This window comes from Mytilus californianus, unplaced genomic scaffold (genome assembly GCF_021869535.1).
Source record: "Mytilus californianus isolate M0D057914Y unplaced genomic scaffold, xbMytCali1.0.p SCAF_6, whole genome shotgun sequence".
Lineage (NCBI taxonomy): Eukaryota > Metazoa > Mollusca > Bivalvia > Mytilida > Mytilidae > Mytilus > Mytilus californianus.
Genome location: NW_026262712.1, coordinates 16,719,148 through 16,728,255, shown reverse-complemented (window position 1 = coordinate 16,728,255; position 9,108 = coordinate 16,719,148). Strand labels below are relative to the sequence as shown.

At 30.8% G+C, this 9,108-nt stretch overlaps 1 pseudogene; it reads right to left on the bottom strand.

Annotated features, from left to right (window-relative positions):
- Positions 1–1,220: 1,220 nt before the first annotated feature.
- On the bottom strand, positions 1,221–6,808 carry LOC127706847 (uncharacterized; annotated as a pseudogene).
- Between the last annotated feature and the right edge of the window lie 2,300 nt (positions 6,809–9,108).

Sequence of the window (9,108 nt, the reverse complement as noted above, 5' to 3'; positions counted from 1 at the left end):
CCCCACCATGGTATATTGAACCCCCCTGTTTTATATAAATAGTATTGCATATTATCTAATTTACTAAATAATAAAGGAGTAACAGTAGCTAGAATTTTGAAATTGGAGGTATAAAAGGGGGGAGGGGGTTCAATATACCATGGCAGGGGGTCAAAATACCATGGCTTAATTAAATTTTCAAAATATCTTTTCATGCATGTAAAATACATACAAACTACTTATTGGAGTATAATTACTATGTGAAAGAGTTATAAAAGCTAGAATTTTTAAATTTAAAGGTCTATAGTAGGGGGTTCAATATACCATGGTAGGGGGGTCAAAATACCATGGCAAAGTAAAATTTTCAAAATATCTTTTCATGCATGTAAAATACATACACACTACTTATTGGAGTATAATTACTATGTGAAGGAGTTACAGTAGCTAGAATTTTTAAATTTAAAGGTCTATTGTAGGGGGTTCAATATACCATGGCAGGGGGTCAAAATACCATGGCGAAATAAATTTTTCAAAACATCTTTTCATGCAAGTAAAATACATACAAACTACTTATTGGAGTATAATTACTATGTAAAAGAGTTATAACAGCTAGAATTTTTAAATTTAAACCATGGTAGGGGGGTCAAAATACCATGGCTAAATAAAATTTTCAAAACATCTTTTCAAGCAAGTAAAATACATACAAACTACTTAATGGAGTATAATAACTATGTAAAGGAGTTATAACAACTAGAATTTATGAAATTAAAGGTCTACAGTTGGGGGTTCAATGTATCATGCTCATTGTTGAAGGCCATATGGTGACCTATAGTTGTTAACTTCTGTGCCATTTGGTCTCTTGTGGAAAGTTAAGTTATCTCATTGGCAATCATACCACATCTTCTTTTTTATAAACTACTTATTGGAGTATTATAACTATGTAAATGAGTAAGAATGGCTTTATTGTTTGTAATAGGAGGTATATGAGGGGGGCAATATACCATGGCAAAGAGGGGGGGGGGGGGTCAAAATACCTTTGCTGAGTAAATTTTCCAAACATCATTTCAACATGTTAAATACATTCCAACTACTTATTGGAGTATTATTAATATCCTTAGGAGTAAGAATAGATAATACTTTTCAAAGTGAAGGTATATAAAAGGTAGGGTCAATATTCCATATATAAGGTTATTGACTGAGGCCCCAGTTTGTTAACAGAATTGATCAAGTATAAGAATTGATTGTTTTCATTGTTTTTAATTGCATTAATAAGTGCATGAATAACCAGTGAAGTTTTAAATAATAGATTCATCTCTTTCATTCAAACTTTCATTTCCTTTTGCATTCAGTACATGTGATATACATTATAAAGAACCATTATTTTCCATTCAATGATTCCACTCTTCCACACCTATTCCTCGCTTTTTCATACTTATATACATATTTATATATATGATAATTAAAATGTCAATGTCCATAGCAATGGTTTTTGGACATATATTTTAAAAACAAATAAGTCTAAAATTTTACTGTCTACTATATGAAACTGATTTTAGAATGTTAATTTTTGTAAATAAAACTTTAAGTTGACCTTTTGGATCCAATAACTCTGATAAACATTAAATTTGATTTATGAGAGACTGGCTCATAAGAAATGGTATCTTGAATAAGTTTTAGTTTTAATTCAATTTGTTCAGTTAACCTTTATAAATACTTAATCATTGTTATTATCTCTAAAAAACATAAATGTAGACGTAGATGTTGTGTATCCCTTTTATATAAAACCTAGTATATACTTTTTTCACATTGTAAATAAAGAATATTGTCTTTGAATATAACAAAGGAAGATCATGATAATGTGTTGTCTGTCTTCTATCATGTCTATGGTGTTGTTGTAGAGTGGGTGAAAAGTTGATGACTGACAAATTTCCTGTAACCCTTTACATGGCATTGTCTCATGATGGTTGTTGGCTTCTTGTGAAGAATTGCATATGCATTCTGTAAGAGAAAAAAATATTTAGATGTTTTGTTCAATATTGAAGCACTTCTTTCCTAATTGCGTATGAATAAGTTTTAAACATTATGTATTTAATTATTAACAAAATAGTCATTCAAATTAAGTTAAAAAAAGGTAATATTATTTATTGCTTATTCTTTTTTTTTTTCTGCTTTTGTAATTGTTTTTTTTTTGCTAAGTACAAATACAGATTCTACCACTGCATAGAGTTTGATACAATATTTATCCACTCGAGACAATTTTCAAATTTAAAAAGCGAGTCTCGCTGAGCAATCTAAATATTTAGAATTTAAATATCGAGAGTGGATAAATATAGTAAATTAAAACAAGATTTGGTGGTGGAATCTGTTTCTCTTATGATTTTCAAACAACATGCCATCACAATAGGAAATTCAGAGGAAAGCAAGAAAATTTGTTGTCATAATCGAATTTTGACAAATGAAGAACTGAGATCACACAAACTGCACTTTGATTAAATAAAAAATAATCAACATGTTGGGAAACAGATAAATTGTGTGAGAATAATAGAAATTATTTTACGTACCATTAGTACAAACACACCACAGGAATCACCATCTGCCTGCTTTGATTACAATGTCCATGATGTAGGTGTTCCTGTAACTATTTGATGTCTGGCTTTCATAAATTGCCTGAAACACAAAATAAACTTTTAGAAGATTTGCTTATGTTAAAAGTCATCATCGATATCTTGTTTGATTCACTTCATTGAGGTGAATTAAATAGCATCTCAATGACAGTCATTCTACATCTCCTTTTAATGTATTGTTAAATTGAATATAAACACTTTTTAGTTGAATGTAATTAGAATTTGAAGAAATATTTTAATTATGCAATATTTATTTATAAAATTTAAATAAAAGCATCTTTTAAACCAAATTTGTTCAGGTAAATTCCAACTTTGGAATGTGATACTTAGCTGAATATATCTAGAGATAATAAATTTATCTTTACAAAAATGTCATTTGTTTCAGTGTTACATAATTGTTTTTCGTTCATTTTTTTTTACATGATTTAGGCCGTTAGTTTTTTCGTTTGAATTAGTTTATATTGTCATTTTGGGCCTTTTATAGCTGACTTTGAGGTATGGGCTTTGCGCATTGTTGAAGGCTGTACAGTGACCTATATTTGTTAATTTCTGTATGCTTTGGTCTCTTGTGGAGAGTTGTCTCATTGGCAATCATACCACATCTTCTTTTTTATAAATATAGAAATAAATGAGTATAAGGGCTAATTAGTCTTGTAAATTCAGTTCTCTACAATTCAGTGAACTTTTTTTTATATAACTGAAGAAATTCCTAAATTGTCATAAATTTGAACTATTGTGAACCTTTATGCACATGTGTACAACTCTCCCAATATAAATTCCTCACAAAAGGTTCGTACCTCATTGATTTTTATCCCATACTCTTTTAGACCTCAAAATAGTACAATCAAGTTTTTTGTTTGAATTAGAAACATACCTCCAATGGTTTACAAATCTTTTCTGCCTTGAAATGTTATGCATTGAATCTAGGACACCAACTGTTCTGTGACTCGGCCTTGCTACCAAAAGGAACCAGTGGTCTTTGTAGCATACTGGCATCAATATCAATTCATACTGCTCTAGAGAATCCTGTAAAATTAAAGTATTTCATATAATAATTTGATTTTCATAACCATAGCTTTGCAAGACACCTTGAGCTGTAATAATAAGCTCTTATGAAGAAATTATATCTTGTATAAGGTTAAAATTTTTAGTAAATGTTATTTATTATGAAACTATGGTCATATCAGCTAAAAACTGTAAATGCATGTTGATTATTATGTGAACTAACCTTCTTAATTTAATGTCTAGTTATAATGTTTGTCTGATTACAAGTACATGTATATCTGCACACACAAAAGTTATAAAGTGAAAGAATTACATTCAAATGTTTAAGCATTTCATTGAGTTTTAAATATGTTCATGTTATATATTATAACTTGGAGCTAAGTTTGCCTGTTCATTATGTTGCACACTTTTAAAACTATATCAAAAAATGTGATAGTGTTTAAATTTCTACTCATACAAGACTTCATTGACTTTTTAACAGCTTGACATACTTTGAACAATATCAAGCTTGACTATTGCTGACAAATGTTGAATAAGTTGATTAGCAGACTTTTTTATTTTTTAATTTTTTTTATACTTGTGCTGACTGCTGGTTATTTATTATTTGTTTATTTAAAATTATTAAAACAGAATAGGAAACTGAAAAAAAGCTTAATTGTTTAAATAGATAAATGCTTTCAACTTAGTATATCACTTACCATCTTAAATATCCATAGTCACCACCTTCCCGAGCGCCAGGTAGCTTGGTAGTACATAACTATGCTGTGAAGCTTGCTTGATACTTTTTTTCACTTGATAAACATAGGAAGGCATTCACTATCTGAAAATATGAAGGAAAACTATAAAGTATTTACAATAGACCAAATGGCAAAGAAATTAACAACTATAGGTCATCGTAAGGCCTTCAACAATGAGCAAAGCCCACACTACATAGTCAGCTTTAAAAGGCCCCGAAATGACAAATGTAAAACAAATCAAAGGAGAAAACTAGTTTACAATTTATAAATGATCTTTTATAGAAATACTAAAGATATGCACAACATAATGCTTTTACAATCCTATAAAATATCCAAAAGAAGCCTTTAATTGTTATGATTACATTTTGTGCTAGGACTCAGAATGTCTTTTCTTATATCAAGCTTTAGGTTAGTTTCAAAGGCTATGGGCGTGAGGTTGTCATTAGGATGCACATGCTGCCATGAATGTTATAATTTTTTTTAACATTAAATTCCAAATTTTAGAGTGCCTCCTGATTGTTGTCTGGTTCCATATACATGAGCCTGTGGTTCAGTGGTTTTCTTTGGTTTATGTCTGTCATACTTGTTTTTCATTAATTGTTTTGTAATAAATAAGCTGTTACTTTGTTCAATTAAATTGTTTCATATTTTTCATGTCACACCTTTTATAGCCAGCCATAGCTGTTTTGGTTTTTCTCATTGTAGTAGGATGTAAAGTTTCCATTAATTAATTACATTCACTTCATTTGAACTTTGGTGGATAGTAGTCTCATTGGCAATCATACCACATCTTCTTATTTTACATGTCATATATTTTTCAACCAATCAAGATATTTTGTATTTCGCCATTTATATGTATAACTAGTATGAATCATAATCAAGTTAATAATTAATAAACATCTCAAATTTCTAGACCTACAATTTTCAACAATACATATTGAAGCTTGAATGAAAAAAATATTTAAGGAGGCTCGTGGGTATAAATCTATTTTTTTTTAAATATATGATTTCTATTTTTTTCTTTAAATGTACTTTATCAAATACTAATAGAAAAATAAAATAAAAAATGGGGTCACTGTTCATTTAAGCTCACAATCTGCTTTCAAAAGAAGCATGCATTTTTTGTTAAGGAACTTTTTTCTGTTCAACTAATAGAAAAAATCGAGGTAATATCGAAATAAAAAAAGAACTAAATTACAGAAATCACTTAAATTTAACAATTTTTTAGTTTAAGTAGAGATTATTTGAAAAAAATAATAAAAAATATAGGTCACCGATGAGTTAAAAAAGATATTACAATTTTGATGAAAAAATGGCATTTTTGCACCAAAGGGATATAATTTGGAGCTTTTTCAATGATATGAGCATTTTAAAAGTCATCTGGGGCCAAAACAAATAGATTTTTTATTGAACTTTTTGCCATATCATAAAGAAACAACTAATTAATAGTGTAAATAAAAAAATTTGTAATGAAAAAAAAAATGTTTAGATTTTTGCAGAAATTTTTGTATCCTCGAGCCTCCTTAAAAGCCAAAACTTGTATGAAGTTGAAATATTTACCTGATCATTCAACCATTCCTTTGGTCTAAGAGACTTCAGGTCAGCTGTAGTCAAAGCATGTTTAGCAACATGAAGGCGCTCTTTGGTCTTGGCCTGTGAAAAGCAGAACTTGGATTCAACTGAGTACCCAAGTGGGACATCTTCCAAGGTGAGCAGCACATCTTCTGGTTTGCTTGTTGTCAAGTAAGCTTCTAATAGAACAGCTGCAGTTATCATGATGGCTGGTACCCTCTTGACTGGATTTGGTAACTTGCAAAGTGGATGTGGTTTTAGTCTCTCCACAAGAGTGGTAATACATTGGTCAAGGTCAGATGGTGAGTCCTTTTGCCATTTCAGGTAGATTGATAAGCGTGGGCATTCCAGTGAGGCAGCTGTAAAACGTACGATATCTCTAGGGTTTGCCATGTTGTAGTTTGAACACTTGTCTACAATAAATTCAAGACTGCTGTTTGGTAACAAAGTCAGCCATCTTTCAAAGGAATTGGGTGCAGTTTTTTTTTATCTACTAGTAGGTTGGTTGCTAGGTTTTCTGGCTTGCTGATGTCTAACATTTGATGTAGGCTTGCGAAGGGTCTTAAGTTGTTTTAATGGTTTCTGGCTCTTTGCAGTTGGTTTCTGGCTCTTTGCAGTTGGTTTCTGGCTCTCTGCAGTTGGTTTCTGGCTCTTTGCAGTTGGTTTCTGACTCTTTGCAGCTGGTTTTGGGGTCAAGTACCTTCTAAGGCTCTTTGCATTTAGGACTGTCTTTCTACCTTTTACCTTGTAGACACCTTTCCCTATATAGGTTGAAATGATAAATGGTCCTGTCCATCTGTGAACCATCTTGTCCCCACATCTGTTGATTCTCTTTGAGTTTTTTACTAGCACTTGCTCACCAGGTAGGAATGGTTTCTGGTGGTTCCTGTCATGTTATGGTACTCTTTCTGCTTAACCTGAGATTTCTTTATTTCTTCTTTGGTGTCTTTCTGTGTCTTAATAAGATGGACAAATGACATAATTCTATCGCTCAGTTCTACTTCATCTGATTTGTCTGAAGGCATGGCTGTAGGTATGTCTAGCTCTATTGGTAAGGTAGGTTTTCTGCCATATACTAGGAAGAAAGGAGTCTGCTTTGTTGACTTCTGGACACATGTTCTTGCAGCAAAGGCAACTTGTTGTAGATATTGGTCCCAGTCATTTTGTTGGTCATTTACATACTTCTTGAGTGAGTTGCACAGGGTCTGGTTAAACCTTTCTGTGAGCCCATTGGTTTGAGGATGGTAAGGAGATGACACTTTGTGGTCTATATTCAGCTTTGAACATAAGATTGAGTTGACCTTGTTACAAAATTCTCTGCCTCTATCAGTGATGACTTCAGATGGTGTCAGGGATGGGGTAATCGTAATCTGTAATTGATTACATTTTCCCCAGTAATCGACAGTAATCTGTAATCGAAGACATTTTTGATTACATGTAATCGTAATTTAATCGATTACAGCAAAAATTATGATGTAATCATCGACTACTTTTCGATTACATTCGATTACTTTGAGATATAACCTATTTTAAATGAAAATATGTATGTACATGATGTATTCATCACTTTATAGTACAATAGTACAGATAAAATAGAATGTCTTACATTGTAATATGTCTTAAGAGTTTATCAACTGCCTTATTTCTATCTATTATCTCAAGCTGCATTATAATCAATCAGATTCCCTACCAAATTTTACTTGATATTTAGGTTTTGAAACAAATGAATTTATGTGCTTGTCAATAATTCAAGACCTTTTATATTAAAATATGAAAATAGATTTAAGTTAAGAAATGAGTCTTAAGTTAATTTCTGTACTACATTAAAGTAGTAAGCTTATTTGTATTAAAATTCCTTAAAGCATATAATTTTCAATAAGAGTTGGAATCTTAGCTTTGAATAGATAAACAGTACTGTTGATTCTTACAATGTTATGATAAAAAAATTAAGAAAGTACACAAAATCCTTTTGACAATGAACCAATGGGTATGCATCGAAATTCTTTTTTTCAGATATAGATACATGTATTCCTTTTTGACACAATAAATATATATTGTTTATAATTTGATTAGAGAATACAAAAATTTAACAAACTTCTTGTCTTTACTAATCAGAAGTTAAGACTTCTAATCAATAAGATGGAGACTTTGTTTTCATTTCAATTATGTCTAATTAAGAAGGAGATTTACATTATTTTTCCCCAGGTTATAAATTGTACTCCACTGACAGTTTTATAACCTGTAATTAGGGTGATTATCCAAACATAAGGATTAATTCATGTATGTCATTATAATTATAATTTCAATCTTTAAAATTTGCTGAACTAATTAATTATTCTATCTTTTTAAATTTTTTTTCAAAGGAAACTTACAACATTGTAATCATCTATGTTAAAATATACCTGTTTTAATGAGTAAAAACAAAAAAGCTAACTTAAGTAGGAATAAAAGCAAATTTTTGAAAAAAAAAAAAAAAAAAAAACTGATTGATGCAATGCGATGTCATCTCTTATTTATCTTGAAAGCCAAAATTTCAAGAAATTTTGAATATTTCTGATCTTCAGTATGAGATTGAATCTAGAAAACAACTGTGAACTTAAAATTTGGTAACAATGCTTTAAATGCTGAGTAAAGTTCTAAATTTCGAATATAAAAACGTTGAGCAACATAATTGTGTTTAAAATTACTTTATATTTTTTTTTGTAATTTTGTAGCATGTAATTGACAGTAATCGAAAAGTAATGTAACTACTTTTGATAAAGTAATCGATTGCAATCGATTAAAAACAAAAATTAGAGTAATCGATTACACAAAAATCCTTCATGTAATCGATTATTAATCGATTACATTTGTCAGTAATCGTGCCCATCCCTGGATGGTGTCCCGTGTCGGCAAATCACTTCAATGATAAACTCAGCAATATGGTGGGAATGCTTTGATGGAATTGCCTTAACCTCTGGCCATTTCGTGAAATAGTCTGTAAGGACTGCAATAAATCTGTTATTGTTATCTGTGGTGTGAAGTGGACCAACAAGATCAAGTCCCAGCATGTCAAAAGGTCTGTCCTTTACTGGAATTGGGTGAAGTTCTGCTGAAGCCTTGGCAAGACAATTTTGACGTTGGCACTTGTCACAATGGCGGATGTAGTCTCTGATGTCAGCCTCCAGGCCAGGCCAGTAATACCGCTCCTT